The following is a 17,749-nucleotide window of genomic DNA, read 5'->3' on the forward strand; positions in this document are numbered from 1 at the left end:
AATCCAGAGATGTGTCATCACATACTCTTACATACTCTGCCATTTAAAAATTCTGCTCACGATGGGGGAAGGAGACAGGTGTGCTTTCTGACAGCCCCACTGTTTTTGCACTTCTAGTGGTCACTGGCTTCTCTCTCAGTGCCTTCCTTAAACCCTTCTTAACAAGGGAACAGGATAACAAAGTAATTAAGAGCGTGGTTACAGCCTATGTGTGAACAGAAACATAAACAGGGACATAGAGAATAGACTGGCGGTTGCCAAGGAGGAGGGGGTGGGAGAGGGTTGGATTGGGAGTTTGGGATTAGCAGATGCAAACTGGTGTATATACAGGATGGATAAACAAAAAGGTCCTACATGGGACTTCCCTGGTGGCGCAGTGGTTAAGAATACGCCTGCCAATGCAGGGGACATGGGTTCAAGCCCTGGTCCGGGAAGATCCCACATGCCAGAGAGCAACTAAGCCGGATGTCACAACTACTGAAGTCCAGGCACCTAGAGCCCGTGCTCTGCAACAAGAGAAGCCACCACAATGAGAAGCATGTGCACCTCAACTAGAGGAAGCCCACGTGCAGCAACAAAGGCCAAACACAGCCAAAAATAAATACATACATGCATTTATTTTTAAAAAGTGCATGTATTTAAAAAAAACCCAAAAAGTTCCTACTGTAGAGCACAGGGAACTATATTCTATATCCTGTGATAAACCGTAATGGAAAAGAATATGAAAAAGAATGTACATAAATGTGTAACTGAGTCACTTTCCTGTACAGCAGTAATTAACACAACACTGTCATTCAAGTGTATGTCAATAAAAAATAAAATTTAAAAAAATTGCCAGAAAAATAGTCACATAAGGGGAACTTCCCTGGTGGTCCAGTGGTTAAGACTCTTGCCTTCCAGTGGAGGGGGTGAGGGTTCAATCCCTGGTCGGGGAGCTAAGATCCCACATGCCTTGAGGCCAAAAAAACAAAATATAAAACAGAAGCAATACTGTAACAAATGCAATAAACACTTTAAAAATGGTTGACATCAGAAAAAATCTTTAAAGAAAAAATTCACATAAATCAGAAACAAATGAAAGATAATAAAGTCCATACATTTAAAAAAAAAAAAAAGAGCATGGGTTCGGGTCACATTGCAACTTCCCACTTACTTATAGCTGTGTAATTCTGGGCAACTCACATAATGTCTCCTCAGACTGTTCATCTATAAAATGGGGATGGTAAGAGTTCCCTACCTCAGAGCGTTGCTGTAATCCATGAACACGGTTAAGTGCCTTGGTAAATGTTTGAGGCTCTCTGGTTATTATGAATTAAAATATGTCAATGGCTTCTGGCCGTGTGATTTATATAATAGTTTGATGTTTAACCAAATGGTAAAATTATTCCATTTATTATTCCCATCTCTTTTTAACCCTTAGCCTGCTTTGTTGTTTATGTTTTCTGCCACCACAGAGTGCTAGTTCCAGGAGAGTAAAGGCTTTATTTTGTTCACTGCTGAAAGCAACAGCACCCAGAAAAGTACTGTACATATGAAGCCCTCAGTAAACACTAGCTGAATGAATGGTGCAAAGTGTTACAAGGAAAAGTACACCAAAACTTTCATTATAATAAAAAAGTATAGATAAAAAAATCTTTCTCTAATGGCTTCCAGTCAAGTAACTGAAAACACCATATGCTATAATAAAAACATAAGTAATTTATGAAAATTTGAAGGCAAAAACATAATTTTAAAAGATTTAGACCTACGTTAGGTGTGATAGAGTATGGATGCTTTCTTGAAATTCACAATCAGATCCAAGAGTATCACTTTCAGACTGTTCTAGTAGACTGAGTTTACTTTTAGTTGTCTTTTTTTTTTTTTTTTTTTGCTGTACGCGGGCCTCTCACTGCTGCGGCCTCTCCCGTTGCGGAGCACAGGCTCCGGACACACAGGCTCCGCGGCCATGGCTGGCCGCGGCACGTGGGATCCTCCGGGATAGGGGCACGAACCCGTGTCCCCTGCATCGGCAGGCGGACTCTCAACCACTGCGCCACCAGGGAAGCCCCCTTTTAGTTGTCTTTGATGACACAGTCACTATTCTACTCTCTTTCTTAACAGAAATGTGTTTTTTCGAAGACTCACTTTTAATTGGTTTATTAACCAAAGAATTATTTTGCCCAATTCCTTTGCTTTTCTGCTTTACAGGTGAGTCAGAGCAGGAATGCAGGTCCTTCCCAGGTTGTTTCTTAGCAGAGTAGTTTTTGGTCTATTTACCTGCTTTGCTCATTTTCTCTGAAGAAGACCTGCTATTTCTAGATAATTCCTCTTCTTTTCTTTGACTTCCAGTTCCAGAAATGACGTCTGCTGAAGGAGAACATGTTCTAGCAATGAAATTTTCAAAAGACTCCTGCCGCTGCTCTGTGACTGGGACCCCCAGGTTGTCTTTGGAAGTTTCTAAGGCCTCCTGAGTAGACGCTGGGACACGGAAGGAGTCGAGAGGCAAAGGAATCCTAGCATCACCTGTAATTTTCTGAAAGTGGAGGGGAAGACAAAAGACAAGACAAAAATTCAGTGATGAACAAAGCCAACCATTAAAAAGTAGAGTTCAAAACTTCAATGTTACTCTGTAATCTTATTATTAACACAGTCAATTGATTAATCAGAAGATTTCAAAGCCAGTTTTTTTTGTAATTATATCTTGCCAAGTGATTCTCAGCTTAACCTAGCTATATCCAAGGCTATGTCCGCTACGTTTTCAGACTTTGGTGATTGGGGTAGTTATTACCCATTTCCTTTCCCTCACTAAAAATAAAACCCTATTCTGTAGGATAATTAATGTCTTTTCTATCCTCCAGGCACATGTAAACCGTATATAGTTTGTGACCAGACTGTGTTCTCAAGCTGTCAGTTCCCAAGACCACTCTGAGATGGGCTGATGGGGGCTCCAAGTAAGGCTGGAGGAAAAGCTGACAGGTTTTCCCCTCCCATTCCCATAACCAGGTGATTCACTCTAATATGTTACCTATTAGCTATGTCTGGACTACTTATTTTAAAAATTGTATCAGTATGTGTACCTTCATTAGTGTTCCTTCATTGTAAGCTGACTGCATACAAATAGAAACCTAGATAAAATATGAACAGAACAGACATTTATACAATTTAAAATCTGGAATATTTTCTCTAATGTCTTCTTTCTTCATTAAGGATAGTTTGCTTTAACTCATAAATTTTCTCAAGAACTTCCAGTCTCCTTATTTACAAAAGTACAGTATCATGAAATGGGCCCACATTTACTAATCTCAGATTTGGAAAGGACTCCAGAGTCTTCTAGCTCCCGAGCATGTGAATTATTAGAGACTGATCGTTATTGTTTTCTCGCTGACTTGGTCATTTCCTTTTTGCTAATCACTCTTAGAATCATTAAGTGCTGTTCTGTCCATTTACTTGGCTATTTTGCATTTGTTATGGGGCACCCTGTTTTGATTCTGATTTTCCTTCTTCAAGTGCCTTCTTTTCTTCTTTAGGTGGACTACTAACAGGAGAATTCATCTGGGGACGACCTAGTAAATGAAAATCTGACTGATCTATACCAGCCATTGTGGCCAACTGCCCAAGCCTAGACGAGAGGAGGAAAGGAGAAAAGACAAAGGTTATTATAATCACAGAAGAGCAGTTTAGATTTCCCCAGACTTACAATCATGAAATACTTCTAAAATCTTTTTTTTTTTTTTTTTTTTTTTTTTGCGGTACACGGGCCTCTCACTCCTGTGGCCTCTCCCATTGCGGAGCACAGGCTCCGGACGCGCAGGCTCAGCGGCTGTGGTCACGGGCCCAGCCGCTCCGCGCCATGCGGGATCCTCCCAGACCTGGGCACAAACCATAGCCCCTGCATCGGCAGGCGGACTCTCAACCACCCCGCCACCAGGGAAGCCCTACTTCTAAAATCTTAAAAGCTAACATCCTACTCCAGACTACAAGCCTCTCTCTCCCCCAAATCCTCAGCCATTTCCAGATTCATCCTCTAGGAGACATCCCACTGTCTCACTAGAAGCTTCAATATGTTCCATGCACCCTGTCCACTGCCTGGCACACCTCCATTCCTACACTTCTTTACCACCTTTCCTCCAGTTTCCAAGAATGTGTTTGTTCCTTCCTTCCCAACACCAACACCAATTCATTCACTGACAAAACACCACTCCATCAACTATCAATCTCCACTTCCCTCTTTCAGCAAAATTGCTCCCGGTTGAGAACCACTGACCTATATCTCCCCTGCAGATTAATAATCATTTTTATGTCTAAGGCAAAGATAACTTTAATTCAAACTTATCAAACAAGCAAAAGAAGTGAAAGATAGGAAAATTCTTATGCATTCCCGACTATTTTCAATGAAAACTGCCTTTAATTTAGTCTTTACAAAACAACTATACCCACTAATTACTCTGTCTACAGGTTACTCTTTTATAATGGGCTCCCCACTCTACCAAAGCAGGCTTCCCTATTTGCATTTCTTAAAAAATTTAATTCCTCATTTTAAAATGTCAACTATATTACCTATAATTACACTAAATTTGGCTAAATATAGCCACGTAAGTGATGAAAATTGCTCCAGTTCCTCAGCAAACTACCATTAGAGTCGCAAAGAGAAGAATGCCATGAAGAGAAATGAACTAACCCAGCATCTTTAAGGAGAACCAGGAAAGCATGGAACTTCTGAAAAGAATTCTCAGTGCTGCCCCAAACACCTTCATCATCCAGGATCATGCTTGTCAATGAGTGGGCATGAAGGGCTTCAGACAAAGAGAAAGTTGTGTTTCTTAACTGGGCATTTTCATGTTCCAGCTATACAAGAAGACTGAAAACGTCTGACATGATTTTTTCTCATTGTCATCAAAAGTAGTCTTGCCTTGGGCTTCCCTGGTGGCGCAGTGGTTGCGAGTCCGCCTGCCGATGCAGGGGACACGGGTTCGTGCCCCACTCTGGGAAGATCCCACATGCTGCGTAGCGGCTGGGCCCGTGAGCCATGGCCGCTGAGCCTGTGCTCCGCAACGGGAGAGACCACAACAGTAAGAGGCTCACATACCGCAAAAAAAAACCCAAAAAACAACAAACAAAGAAAAAGTAGTCTTGCCTAGTTTCAAGGAACAAAACTAAAACACTCAAAATGTAATTATTTTATAATTAATGTAACCCTCCGCCAGTAAAGACAGAGACCATATCACATAATAACCAAAGCCCACAGGCACCCAACAAAGTTTCCTATATAACACTTAGGTGGTATATAAATAAACCCAAGTTACCGTTTTATTAATGATCTTTCACAAAAGATCACATTTCTAACTGGTTCAATTCATAATGGAGCCTCATTCCACATTAGAAAATGACCTGCTTTAAGTTTCCCTTAAATTAGAAAGTGAATTATAGAATCTGATTTGAACAAAACATATTACAACTCTGATGAATGTTAAGAATTAACTTTAGTGAGTAAAATATCTAATGCTTACGTTTAAAAGTCCTAAATCATACCCAACCCAATTTATTAAATGTACGATCACCAATATTTTCTTTGGCTTCTTGAACATATTCACCCCCGTGCACTCTTCCCCTTCCGCTCAGCATCTACGCACTTAAAACCCCCTGTAAGCTCAACTCTCGTATTTCTCAGAAAGGCCGTTAATGTTCATGATGCCCCTTTTGCCTTACATGAGCAGGTACTCAACATTTATTGAATGAGTGTCTGCCAATCCACTGGATGCACTTTCAAAAATTCCTCCCTACACTCACCCTGTGATAAATTATATTTAGATAGAACTTTTTAGATTATGCCCTGCTTTCATGCACATTACCTAATGTAATTCTCATAGTATATATTTTTATCTTTCATTGCATTCTTAGAAGTTTTCCAATATCTTAAATTTATTTAAATGATTCACTTTCCTAATTCATTGCCAGGAGAGTCTCATCATGTCTTTTATGTTACTGTATATACAATACATGCACAGAAAGTGCCTTCTTGAATCAAAGAATCATGAACAGGAAATAAGCTAATGTCATATAAAAGCACACACACACACACACATACACAAAACCAGATTTTCACATCTTTAAAAACATGCTTTCTGGAATATAGATCATATGATCACTAAATACCAGTAAGTGCAAAAGTCCATATGATACCACCGAGTTGCAACATATTACAGTTTTAAAGCTTACAAAATATGTGTATATGGCTTCAAATCAAATCAAAATAAAACCAAAACACTCTCAAAAGCAGATGAAACGTGTTTACCTCACTGACTCGTCTATCAGCCTTCAGTCTTATTACTCTTTCCTCCTTTAACTGCTTTAGGCACTCCTCCAGGGTTTCCTAAACAAACAGAGTCAATATTATAAGTAATTCATAGTATAATATCCAAAAGCCTTTCCAGCTATTGGTCTCATCAGGATTTAGGGGCAGAGCCAGAAGTGAACTCAGATTTTAGTCTGCTACTGGTCATATTATACCATGCCAGTGAAATGAATGATCAAAATCTATCAAATTTGCAAAGATTTATTTAAATTCCACTCTTTCCAACATAAATTTGTGGCAGCCCACCATAAAAGGCATATGCATATAACATAGTAAGTCAGAAATAAGAAGTTACGACCAAGAAAGAAAAATTCTATTTTTATTTGTGGGTCTCTTTATAGCAGGAAGTCCTATTAACGAACCTGCTTAGCATACCTGAATTGCATAATTGCAGATTCAAAAGCATGTTTTAAAAAAGTAATCACTTTTAAAGCAATTTACAGTCAAGCACTGTTCCTGGAGTTCCCTGGGTATTAAATAATCGAATCATCAAAACCCTAAGAGGGGGCTTCCCTACTGGCACAGTGGTTAAGAATCCGCCTGCCAGTGCAGGGGACACGGGTTCGAGCCCTAGTCCAGGAAGAACCCACATGCCGCAGAGCAACTAAGCCTGTGCGTCACGACTACCGAGCCTACGCTCTAGAACCCACGTGCCACAACTCCTGAAGCCTGTGCGCCTAGAGCCTGTGCTCCGCAATAAGAGAAGCCACCGCACCGCAACGAAGAGTAGCCCCCCGCTCGACGCAACTGGAGAAAGCTGGCGAGCAGCAACGAAGACCCAACGCGGCCAAAAATAAATTTATAAAACAAAAAACCCTACGAGGAAAGAACGATCACTAACTCCATGTTATTTTACAGATGAGGGAAACAGAGGCAGAGAAGTAGAGTAAGTAGAGCAGCACAGCCAAGGTCACACCACTAAGTAGCAGAGCCACACTGTGGACTCAGGAAGCTGGCTGCCATTCCTGCTCACGGCGGTGGTAGTCTTCCCTTCACCAAGGTCACTGAAATAAAATGAACACTGATAAACTATCTTAGGAGTTTTAGGAGCTAAGACACTTCGGTCCTTGAAGTGGGGACACTGCTTGCAATAGGCAGAATTCTGACAGAGCCTCCAAGATGACCACTTACTGAAGTACACAAACCTTCCACTTATCCAATCAAACTCTAAATGTAGGTGCTGTAGTGAAGGGATTTTGCACATGGAATTAAGGTTCAAAATCAGTTGATCTTTTAAGATAGGGAGATTACTTTAGGTGGATGTGGCCTACTCAGGCACCCCACGAAAAGGACCTGAACTCTTCCTGAATTGAAGTACAAAATGGACAAGAGGGAGACTCTCCATTGCTGGCTCTGAAGAAGTCCAATGCTGCGGCAGAGAAGGCAAGCGAGAGGCCTCTAGGAGCTGAAACTCTCCCCCGACTGACAGCCAGCAAGGAAATGGGGACCTCTGTCCTGCAACTCCAGAATCTGAATTATGCCAACAAGCCGGAAGAAGCCTGTAGGCATTCTTTCCCAGAGCCTCTGGACGCTAACACAGCCAGACTGACATCTTGATTTCAGCTCTGTGGCCCACACAAACTATGGTGAACGTCCAACGTTTGGGGCTCAATATCTTACACTTAAATTTCACGTGCTTTAACACTCTCAGGAGGGAACCCACATGTTCCCGTGTGTATCTGAGCAGGAAGCCCAGTCACGCTGTGCCTGGACTTCTGACCTACAGAACTCTGAGCTAGTCAAATAGGTATTGTTTTCAGTCAGTAAGAGTGTAGTAAAAGAATTAATATTCTACTCAACCTCCAGGTTCGTGAACAAAATAAATGATTGTCATTGTTATAGGCCACTGTTTTGGGGTGGTTTCTTATGCAGTGATAAACAATCATAATACCTATACTTATGAAAACAGTAAGGTATATTTATACATGTTAACTGCTTTGAACAATCACTTAAAGAATGAGGAACTCTATTACCTGCCATCATTGGGAGAGGAGCTGGTATCACTTTCTGGAGAGTAGCTTTTGGTACCTAACAACAATCCTACATCAGGAGTTTACCCTAAGGAAATCAAAGATGTGGGCAAAGATTTATCTACCAACATGATGTCATAAGATTGTTGATAACCAAACCCTAGAAGAAAGCTAAGAGCCTCCGAATTGGGACTGGTTTAAATAAAAACAGCTCATCGTCTGAAGGAATGCTCTATGAAGCCACTAAGAATGACAAGAGGTCTCAACCAGAGTTCATGAATGGGCTTCAGGAGTGCTACATTCAAAATATATCTGTGCGTTTTTCCTGGGAGATGATGCATAAGCTTAATCAAATTCTCTGATGTAGAAGAGTAGTTAGTGACATGGCAAAATATTTCTGATACTTTTTTAAGACAAAAGAACAGATTAGGTGTGTGTACATGCAGAGGTGGCTTTTATTTCCTTCAAGAAGTTATTCATTGTTTTCAAACATTTGCTCAATGAACATATATTTTTATATTCAGAACATGTTTAAAAAATTGACAGTCTAAGAACTTCAAATTCTTTAATGTTTCATTACTAAAGCCAGTCAAGTTTTCAATGGGGAAAAAGGGGAAAAAATTGCAAAATTCCTCTACTTTTAATATAATGGTTTAGTCAATCTTCTAAAACTGATTTCAAAGAAATTCTAAACAAATAAACAAAAAAACAAAAAACCCTCAGCACGGTCAGAGGAAAGTAGACTAAAATTCCTGACTGGTTCTAAATAGCACATCAAAGTGCAATTACATGCAACAGTTTCTCCCTCTAATGGAGGGAATTAGAACACAGTGTTCAATTTTTGTGAAAAAGTGTACCCTCCTCCTACAAAGTATTCAGAATTCATGTCCCTTACATGGACATATGGAACCAAAAAAGTTAGAAAGTAAAATTGCTTGATATTCTATTACTTAAGTAAGACTAATGATAAGGCTTTGGAATAATTTTCCTTCCTTCCATCTGCTCTCCATTCCACCCTTCTGTACACCGGCTAGGGTGATTTTTCTGGGGCAAAGCTCCCATCATATTGGATATCAAATTTTATGTTCAACTTTTCTCCATTTAACATTGAAATCAATCATTTCTCATATAATCAGGGGATTCATAACCTTGATTTTTTTGTGCGGGCTACAAAATATTCCACTGAGTGGGTTTACTGGTTAACCATTTTACACATTTAAATTCTTTCCAACTTTTCAGTATTATCAGACAAAATAACCGTTTTTATGCATGAAGGCTTTTTTCCATATTGAGAATAACATTCTTACAATAAATCCATAAAAATGAGTTTGAGATCAAAGCAAATGAACATTTTTAAGGCTCTGAGCTACCTATCTCCAGACTTCTTTCCAAAAGATTTCTGAGATTTTACACTGCCATCAGCGATGTATCACTTGGTATATAACCTCTACTATAACTGTTGGCTTACTTCCTCACTTAGAGTGCAAGTTATTTGAAGATAGGGGGTGTATTTTATTAAGTGTTTATCCCCAGCACCTGTGCCTAGCACAACGTAGACGGTCAATAAATAATTGCTTAATAAGGAAAATCCCCGCCACACACGTACATATAAGATGTACGTGTGTGAAAGACAGACTGTGTGTTTTTCTCTAACTGGATAGATGAAAACTTGTCATCTTCTTTAATGTGCAATTTTTTTGCTTATAATTAGTCATTAAATTTCTCTTTTAGATTATATTGTAAATATTCAGATTCTCTGAGGCAAATGGGCCTGGCACTACCCATTAGCTACATAACCTTGGACAAGTTCTATAACTCTAGGCCTCAACTTCCTCATCTATAAAATGGAGATAAGCTCCCATATTACAGAGCTCTTGTGAGAATTACATGAGTTAAAACACATATAAAATTAGAAGAGTGCTTGGTACATAGAATATGTGCAATTAATGCTGAATGAATGAACATGCGAATGCAAACAGTAGTGAAGGGCTTCAAATGAAACGGTCTCATCCCACTCCCACATCCAGCACTCAAGAAGCGACCGATTCTTTATGCAGTTTTTAATTGTAAAATACGATATGTGTACTGAGAAGTGCACAGAACAAAACTGTCAATGTGACAAAGAAAAAGAGAATACTTACATAAGCACTACTCGAAGCTGAAAGTATTGATACTTGTCAGCATCGCAAAAACCCCCCATATCCTTTTCTCATCACAAGCTCCTTCCCTCTTCCCGGTTAAACACCAACCTCACTTCTTGACAGTCATTTCCTTTAACCTGCATGCATCCCTAACAAAAGAGTTTAGTTGTGTCAACATCTAACTTTATGTACAGGATCATAGTATATGAAGTCTTTTCTATCTTATTTCTTTCTCTCAACGTTGGTTTAAAAAATTCATCCACATTGCTGCCTGTAGCTCTAGTTCATTCAATTTTATTGCTGGATAGTTTTCCCACTGTACAAATACACATCATTTATTTAATTTTTGACTCTTAATGGACATTTGGTTTGCTTTCAGTTTGTGCTAATGCAAATCATGGACAGGAATCCTGCTGTACCCGTTATTCTGGTGCATTTACACAGGGCGGGGGTGAGGGCTGCTGGCTCACAGGCTATTTATATACCTTCAGTTGATGGAGAGTGCTAAATGCTTTCCAAAGTAGTTGTGTCGATTTATACTCCAGTATAAAGAGGGTAGAAGATTCCCATAGTACTTCAGGTCTACAATACCTGATACTACCAGACTTTTTATTTATGTATTTGTCAATCTGATTGACATGTAGTTTCCTTGGTTTTGACTCACTTTTCACTTATTACTTCATGAAGTCGTACACTTTTCTGTGTTTACTGGCTGTATGGATTTCCTTTTTTATGAGGTTTACATCAAATATTGTTATTTTTTATTATTATTTACTTTTGGCTGTATTGGGTCTTCGTTGCTGCGTGCAGGTTTTCTCTAGTTGCGGCGAGTGGGGGCTACTCTTCATTGCGGTGGCTTCTCTTGTTATGAAGCACAGGATCTAGGCGCGCAGGCTTCAGTAGTTGTGGCACATGGGCTCAGTAGTTGTGGCTCACGGGCTCTAGAGCACAGGCTCCGTAGTTCTGGTGCACGGGCTTCGCTGCTCCGTGGCATGTGGGATCTTCCCGGACCAGGGCTCGAACCCGTGTCCCCTGCCTTGGCAGGCAGTTTCTTAACCACTGCGTCATCAGGGAGGTCCAACTATTGTTATTTTGAATTCTTCTCCATGTCCAAGTAATACTCTTCCATGACTATTTTCTCACTAAATTGGAGGCGTTATCAGTTCACTTTCTAACTTACTAATAAGTAAGGGTTTAGTTCCTCTACACTCTTTCCTATGTCCACACTGCTCAGTAAAGTTATGTCATCATGAGTTATTCCACTGCTCATGATCTCTTTGACTTGTAGTCATATACTTAAAAACCTACATTGTTGATCAACTAGAAGCTCTCTCAACATCACGCTTTGTAAAATGAGGACATTCTTACCATCTTCCCTTTTTTCTACCTCCTGTCTACCTTCCAAACCCAGCTGTTACGTTGTCAAAGTTGAAATTTATATTCTGTTCTATGTGCAGTTAAGTCTTCTGTTACTTGAGAGTCAGTACGGAGTAAGGTTTAAGAGAACAGGCAGAGAGCCTAAACTCAAAGCCTCGATCCAACCTTAAATTAGGTACAGCCTGGGCAAGTTCCTTCCCTGACTTAGCTTCCTGCTCTCAAAAGTGGGAATGATATTAGCACCAACCTCATAAGGCTATTCAGAGGATTAAATGAGTTAATATATGCAAAAACACTTAGAGCCTAATATATGCTAAGTACATACTAGTACACAATACATTTCAGTACATACCAAGTTAATACTAATACATACTAAGTATAGTTTACTTTAGTTATTTGTGATTACATGCAAGTTGGCAATAAAAGCTGCAAACCAAGACAGTATTGCCATTATTACAATGAAATTAATATTGCCCACTGCATATGTACTGTGTCTCTGTGTATAGACTATACCTCGTTCCATACTGTGCCAGTGTCACTGCCCTTGTGCAGGGTGACCACATACCCCAAGCCGCCTTGGGCTGTTCCAGTTTATACCTGTTGTCCTGATGTTACAGCATTAGAGTGCCTCCTTACACTATTGAAGTGTAAGGAGTTTGGACAAGTTCCGGTTTGGACAACAAATTAGATAGGTGGTCATTACCCCTGTGTGTCACTGAAAAGGGGGACATCTATAGTGTCAAGTTGAAGTGGATTCTTCCCTTCCTCACCAATAGTAGGTTAAAAATCAACCATAGTTCAGTGTGCTTCAGCTTTATGTCCGTATAGCCTTTTCTCCTCTGGAGTTCAAGTTCCTTCTCCTCTTCCTCTCCCTCCTCCCTTCCAACAGTGCCTAACACCTAGTAAGTACGATATGCCTCAAGGTGTTTCTAAGCTCTCAATCACACAATCAATAGAAGCCTCTCCACTCTAGACTAGCTGCAATCTGTACTGAATCCCCTATTACCTTCCTTCTTGGTTTATTGCCTCATTTTGCTGGATTATGTCTATAAATAGCTTAAGGTGTAGCACAGGAGGTCAATTTTTCAAATTTCTTTGGGTACAAAATATCTTCTTCAGCCTCCACTTATGACTGATAGTTTGGCTGGATACAAACCCCTAGGGTGAAAATTATGTGCCTGAAAAACTTTGGAGGTATCTTTCTAATGCCTTCCAGGATCCATGGTGCTCATGACAAGTATGATAAAGTCAGATTGTAACCTTTTTTTTTAGGTGACCAGTATTTTTCTCTCTGGAATGGATGTATCCTCTCAGTATTTTATTCTATTTTAATTTAGTTTTTTAAGTATTTGAAAGTTTCACAATGAAGGGTGCCTAGGTATGAGTCTATTCTTACTCATCTTGCATAACTATTTTCAATCTGAGGCCTGATGTCTACTTTCAGCTGTGGGGAATTTTGTTGCCCTTTGACAGCTTCCCTCCATTTTTTTTCTGGGTCTGGACTTTCTAATAGTAACATGTGGGATCTCCCAGATGCAGCCTCTCTAACATATTTCTATCACATTTTCCATTGGGTCTTTCTTTTTTATATACTGAGAAATTTTTTAAATTCCTACTGAATTTATTTCAGCAACCATATTTTCATTTCCAGGAGACCTCTCTTGCTTTCTGACCATTCTCCTTTTCATTAATACCCTAGTCTTATTTTATAGTTGCTAGCTCTTTTTAAACCTCTCTCAGGATGCTAATTAGGGTTTTTTCTTAAATTATTCTGTGCCCTAAATTGTCCCTGGTCCTACTAGGATATGTTTGCACTCTTTCCCCCTCTCTCATGTTGTAAGCTTTACTCAACTAACAGGCAAATGACAGTTATTTTCTATTTAAGAATGAGCGCAGAAAGCTCCCTGAAGTCAACGATTGATTGGCTTCTTATGCAGGAAGAAGCGGGGAGTAACTGTAACAGGATCTCCCCCAAAAACAGTTTTCTAGGGTGTAAAAACTCACAGTAGCTGCCCCAGTTCTCGCCAGTTTCACTGTCTTCAAAATGAAATCATCTCATTTCAGGAGGGTTAGGGCGGGGCAGGGAGTCCACTCCTCCAAACACATCCCTTCAATGAGCTCCCCTATTGGTCACACTTTTAACTAACTCCACCCTCTCTCCTACATGCGCACCTGAGCATGGGGCTACTTTTTCAGGTGGGGTCGGAATCCTCCTCAGTTGCACGTGGTCCCTGTGCATATTCTAGGTGATGCTTTTCCTCTGTTCTACTGCTTCAGTTTCACACTCTTCCACCTGTCTTCTTTCAAAACTATGTTGAAATCTCTTGATAGTTGTGTGCATATATACTTAAACACTTTGATACCATCATTGTAGTGTCTTGTCAAAACAGAGAAGAGCTAAAAGGGTTCTCAGTGCATTCTGAATCTGCTATTCTGTGGTCCCAGTGTTTAAACTTCTTGGACTTCCCCACTGTCTATTACTGCTTTTACAAATACAATCTCATGGTCTATTCGTGAAGGAAATGAATACACCACATCTAAAATAACAAGGAATGCGGGTTAGATGCTCTAGGGTCTAGTCATACTCTGCCATTTACTAATAAACCACTTACGTTCTACAAATTGTAGGTGCGCATTTATAAAACGAAAGGGAGTAACTCTACATGAACTATAGATTTCTCCTACTCTAACATTTCATAATTTTCTAAGTTCTTTTCTTAAAATTTCTCTATATTATCATTAATTTTAATTAAAAAATAAAAATCTAACTTTCTCTTTTGAAAATCAAAGAGTAGTTCCCGTAGTCCTACAATAATGGGATAATTAGTTCTGAAACCTGTCAAGTGTCATGTTTCATACGAAGAGAAAATCATATTAAATAATTTTAAAAAATTAAACATGGACTTTGTAGCACAAAGACAAGGTCCCCCCCAAATGGTGTTCCTTTATTTACTAGAAATGTTCAGCTCTGCATTAAAGTTGAAATAAAATAAATATATTAATTTTGAGGTGCAAAAATTTCTTATAAAAATCAATTTTTCTTTTCTGTCCATACAAACAAAAGTATGGAATGACATTAGAGGTCAGGTTTATTTGGCAATAGAATGTAGCTTCTTGATATTTTTGATTTTAGGAAAGGAGAATATCAACATCAAAACTTTTTTCAACTTTACTTTTATTTAAAATGAGGCCATATTTTCCTCTTATAAAAAGAGAGTTCAACTAGAACTGTCCATTTTCTCATCTGTAAAACAAGAGCACTGAATCAGCTGACTGTATTCATTCAGAACTCAATTTCCTTATCTTATGATCACTAAGCTTCTCCCTAAATCTAAAATACTAAGCTTCTAAGCAAAGGAAAATATATTACTAACGACATGTTTTGATTTTAGTTTCTTAGAGTTCAAATGTCCACCATTCACCTTGGTCTAAGCTTAAGGAACCATTCAAGGGGATACAACGCAGATGGGAGGAGAAAACAGAACCCTCACACAAGCTGTGCTGTGTTGCAATCAGCCTTCCGTTTGAAAAATAATCTTCTCTATAGCTTTAAAGTGATAACTTTGTACCTGCAATGCTTCTTGTTTCAAACGGATTTTCTCTGGCTCCTCCTGAACACGTTCTGAGGAATCATCGACCTCTTCGATTTCTGAGGAGGAAGGACTCTCTACTGTCACAGTCACAGGAAATTCTGATGGACCTGAGTGTCACAGGAAGATAGGAAACCATAGAGTTGTTAAACTAAAGTGCAAAGAAAGAAGACAAGATTGTATAAAAGACAACACAAGCCAGAAACCAAATATCCAAATATTAGAGGACATTTAACAAAAGTGATCTGAGGTATCATTATTTATAAATGTCTCTCACTGCTCTTTAGTGTAAAACAGGCAATGACTAAGTAAAAGTACAGTAACTTATTTTTGCTATGTTACTGTACAGACCTCTGTTGTACGTGGTTAGGATTAGTAATGGGAATTGCCCATATTATTTTATTAAGTTTCTTTCACAGAAGCCAAGTGAAGATCCAAGGTAAACATTTTTTCTCAGATCAACTTTATACTGCAAATGAAAAATTTATTCTTCACCATCAGACAAAAACAGTCTGGAAGAAAATGTAGTTTTTCAGAGGAAAATACATCAGTAAAGGGACTGATGAATAATCAGGAAGTCAACATATCTAAGCTGTGAATAATAGACATTAGAATTTAAAAAAATAAATCACATACACATACACAACTAAAACTGACCCATCAAAAATTTCATCTTCTCACCACCCTTAAGCCAAAACTAGGGCAACAATTCTCCCAGCAAGCTTCACTGCCACTGCAATGTTGTTCAATAGGACATTTCCAAACATTTAAAAACTGACCTGGCCACAACCCCATAAAAGTCTACAGATCATAAAGAACTGTGCTGGGATTATAAACCACGCAGAAGACAAGTCACTAGGACATCATTTTGACAACAAGCAGCAAACCCTGCAGCATAGGAAAACCCAAACAGGAGAACGAGGTGCACACCCCTCTCTCTGGGAATGCAAGGCCAGGACTGACACCCAAGATGCTCTTCTCTCAACCTCAGCAGTGGTGCCTTTCACAGAGCAACTATGCAGTCTCCCAAGACCACTGGGAAGGAGAGTCTGATACTGACAGTATTCGCTTGCCACGAGGCCATAAGCGAGGGAATGTGTGTGGTCTTGGTGAGAGAGCAGAGGTTTGGGAGATGTTGCTTTATATTGGCTTTCAGATCAGGAATTTGTACATATAGCCCGCAAACAACGTTTCTTGAAAACATGTGAACATTCTTGAGTATGACAGCTCCATGTGAGGGGTCAGAAATGGCAGTCAAGTTCGTTTCACTGGGTAACAGCTGATTTGCGGACTGGAAAACAGGCTTCCTTGTTTACAGACATAACCACAAGGCTGCCAGGTGTGCACTAAATCCACACAAATACACAGTTGCATTGGGAGAGCGACCAAACATGTTTTACATGGATTTATTTCAGAGAGGGAAATGCTTCATGTAAGGCTCTGTCAGTTTAAAAAGCAAGAAGAATGACCATCCACCTTTCCCAATTCAAGCCCTATATATCATAAATATGATAGCTACACACCACCAACTGATTACATACATCACGAGCTTTGATGAATAGAAAGCCCCTAAAAAGATAGCAACAAAACGAACTTAGATCTTCATGTAAATACATCACCAGTTAAACCCAGTTAATACAACTATTTAGTAGTATGAACAGTATCCATACAGAATTGTGTATAAAAATAAATAAGCTCAAAACAAGGACCTGGAGGGCTCTGCTACGGAGAAAACAGAACAGAATTCAGCCTACTGGCTTGGTAATCACTCTCTGAACTGCTGAGAGGCCCCTTCAGCTCCTATGTTCAGGATGGTTGAGATTTCAGTCTCACTTCTTTAAATGGTGATATTAATCGTTCTCTAATTTACCCCCCTGTGTGAGGAGGATGGACCTGCGATTAAGTGTCTCAGCAAGAAGACAGGAAACCACAGAGCTGTGAAACTCAAGTGCAAACACTGGGGATTCAACACTATAGTTTATGCAACAGCAATTCACATTACCATTTGCAAAAAAGTAGTCGGTTGTCCAGTGGGGATTAGAAACATCCATTTAACATGAGCAACTGAACAGATATTTTACACAGTAACTACTTCAAGTACTATTTAAAATCAATTCTCTTTGTTTTCTTAAGCAATTGTTAATCCCCAATTTCCTGATTACTACCAAGTAAGTCACCTGAAGATCATCTAGAGCCATCTATTTCACTTAGCAAGCCTAAAGCTATAATTCAACCATTTTATTTACTGTTCTGTGACAAAAATTACTATGAACAGCTATCCCCTGGATAAGAAATCAGCTAATGCTAGTTTGACTCACTAAATCTGATTTACTGAGTTAA

General features: G+C 39.4%; 1 pseudogene across 1 annotated transcript in view; it reads right to left on the reverse strand.

Annotated features, from left to right (window-relative positions):
* Window positions 1–265: 265 nt before the first annotated feature.
* LOC308610764 (centrosomal protein of 78 kDa-like) overlaps window positions 266–17,749 on the reverse strand; it is a 425,259-nt pseudogene continuing 407,775 nt past the window's right edge. Inside the window, exons 12-19 of the transcript in view lie at window positions 16,929–16,978; window positions 15,389–15,519; window positions 6,272–6,349; window positions 4,658–4,824; window positions 3,427–3,598; window positions 3,057–3,104; window positions 2,037–2,518; window positions 266–1,829 (exon numbers count right to left, since the gene is read on the reverse strand). The product of the transcript in view is annotated as a centrosomal protein of 78 kDa-like (transcript). The remainder of the gene's footprint in view (window positions 1,830–2,036; window positions 2,519–3,056; window positions 3,105–3,426; window positions 3,599–4,657; window positions 4,825–6,271; window positions 6,350–15,388; window positions 15,520–16,928; window positions 16,979–17,749) is intronic.

Source organism: Mesoplodon bidens (assembly GCF_964165515.1).
Source record: "Mesoplodon bidens genome assembly, contig: HAP1_SCAFFOLD_178, whole genome shotgun sequence".
Lineage (NCBI taxonomy): Eukaryota > Metazoa > Chordata > Mammalia > Artiodactyla > Ziphiidae > Mesoplodon > Mesoplodon bidens.